The following is a 2,538-nucleotide window of genomic DNA, read 5'->3' as shown; positions in this document are numbered from 1 at the left end:
AATACAGCACACCTTCCTGGTCCCACCAAACGCACAGCAAGTTCTTATGCCCGTGAATATTCCTCTTCGGCGTGGAAGCGGATGGTTGGCCGGGGTCCACCCATGATTTTTTCCGATTGGGATTATCAAAATAAATCCATTTTTCATCGCCACAGTTACGATGCGCCACAAAAAACTCTTTTTTCTTTGCCTGGCAAGCAAAGAAGTCGCAATAATCAAACGATTTGAAATGGCACTTTCTGACAACTCATGTGGTAGCCATCTCCCTTCCTTATGGATCTTTCCCATGGCATTTTGAGACGGCCTTTGGAGTAACATTTAACTGTTTCCACAACTCTAAAAGCGTTTGAGCAGGACTCTCATTAAGCAATTCTTGCAGCTCGACATCTTCAAATTTTTTCGGCTGTCCTGGACGTTCTTTGTCTCTCACATCAAAATCGCCATTTCGGAAGCGTTCAAACCAAACTCTACATGTTCTTTCCGATGGAGTTTCATCACCATACACTTCGGATAATAAGTGACGCGCTTCAGATGCGGTTTTCTTGAGGTCGAAGTAGTGAAGAAGCACATGTCGGAAAAACAGCTTATCGCGATTCATTTTCAATTGATGGGGAAATCTCTTTGGTATCGAGAAATCTAACCTGTGAGGATTGAATCACTTTCAGCGATGTCTAAACTACAAAAGACATATGACTTCATCGTCGAAACTCGCCAGCGTTGGAGCCAGCACACTCTAGTAGCGAGCGGCAGGAATTAAGTTCAACACTTAATACTTGGTAAGCAAGTTTTACAAGATTTCGATTTTTGTCTTGAAATCGACGATGAAAAGCGAAATAAATTAAAAGCGGTATATCAAAAGATGTTAGATCAGTTTTTCTGTGTGTGAACATTGCATTAATTATTTTTTATAAACTATAAACTTTGATGAGTCTTCAACTTGATGTTTATTTTATACGCATAGATATCCAAAATAAAGAGAAGAAAGCAACCGTAGAATTTATAAATCATAAAATATCCAACTCCAAATATTGTGTCATGCACACGGAAGATATAGAATGCATTCGTATAGAAAGCAACCGTAGAATTTATAAATCATAAAATATTGTGTCATGCACACGGAAGATATAGAATGCATTCTATATCTTCCGTGTGCATGACACAATATTTGGAGTTGGATATTTTATGATTTATAAATTCTACGGATGTTTTCTTCTCTTTATGTTGGATATCTATGCGTATAAAATAAACATCAAGTTGAAGACTCATCAAAGTTTATAGTTTATAAAAAATAATTAATGCAATGTTCACACACAGAAAAACTGATCTAACATCTTTTGATATACCGCTTTTAATTTATTTCGCTTTTCATCGTCGATTTCAAGACAAAAATCGAAATCTTGTAAAACTTGCTTAAATTCACCAAGTAATAACGATATAGTAAATCTGATTTTTTCCCGAGCCTGTTTGGCCATTTTCGCTCATTCGTGCATAACTACGATTTCTTCTAAATTCGAATTCAACTTTTCCGTCATATCTCTAAACTTTTGTTGTAATATACTATATTTCTTCTCGAGTGCCTCGTGTTCCTTCGGACATGTTATACCAAATTTCTCATTCGCAGGAACCAGCCGTAGTTCTTCAATTAATTTATTCAACCGATTGATCTCTGCTACTTTTGGATCTTGGTTCACAATTGACTTATTCTTTATCTTGCGCATATCTCAATGTACTAATAGTTTCATCCAAGTTGTCTGCAAATAGAATTTTCATAACTTGATAGATGTTGAAATATGTTAGAATACTAAGTAGGCACACCTAATTAGACAGAGGGCGTAGAAAAGAATAATAATGTGCGAATACCAACCAACAGGACTGACACAGGCAACCATAAGAGTCATGGAATTACCACCCAAGGAATCTTGCAACAATCTTGTAAGTTTACTGTATCTGACATATGTTCCAGAGGCATAATCACCAAGTTGTGAAATAACATTGCCCAAAGTCAATAATTCCTTGTTTATATTTACACCTTCTTTAAACCGTTCCGCAGTTGCTTTTTTTACTACGTTCGGAAACTGCTAAATCAACCAAATGAAATTTCGCCACTGTCGCTGTATTCCTGTTTGAAAAAAAAGTCGAATTATTTCCATTCTCACACGTTTAGTGTCGCAAGCTAGAATGATAGAATAAAAAAAGTAGTAGGAATTAGAAAGCAACAATTACTTACGGGTTATCTTTCTTTTGCTGATGTATGCATAATGTAAATATAGCATGATTGCGACTGGTATGTGCATTCATTGTGGTTGTACCTGTTACGCGACCCAGGGAACCTTGGGCCAGATATTTTAACGTTTCTCGAGCATCTTCAACTGGTTTCTTGGTTATACCGACAACTCTTATGTTTTTACCATCTTCTCTAATATCTACAATGGATTGGCTTTTCTGCTTGGTAAATATGCAGATTAAGGGAGACCCCCCCCAATGACCTTGACCTTGACATATGTTGTCAAGGTCATGACCCCGAGTGACCTTGAGGAA

At 37.0% G+C, this 2,538-nt stretch overlaps 1 pseudogene; it reads right to left on the bottom strand.

Annotated features, from left to right (window-relative positions):
• Positions 1 to 1,107: 1,107 nt before the first annotated feature.
• Positions 1,108 to 2,538, bottom strand: part of LOC108760528 (chromosome-associated kinesin KIF4-like) — a 3,320-nt pseudogene continuing 1,889 nt past the window's right edge.

The sequence above is a fragment of the Trachymyrmex cornetzi genome, unplaced genomic scaffold, assembly GCF_001594075.2.
Source record: "Trachymyrmex cornetzi isolate Tcor2-1 unplaced genomic scaffold, Tcor1.1 scaffold226, whole genome shotgun sequence".
NCBI lineage: Eukaryota > Metazoa > Arthropoda > Insecta > Hymenoptera > Formicidae > Trachymyrmex > Trachymyrmex cornetzi.
This window is presented reverse-complemented; position numbering and strand designations above follow the sequence as displayed.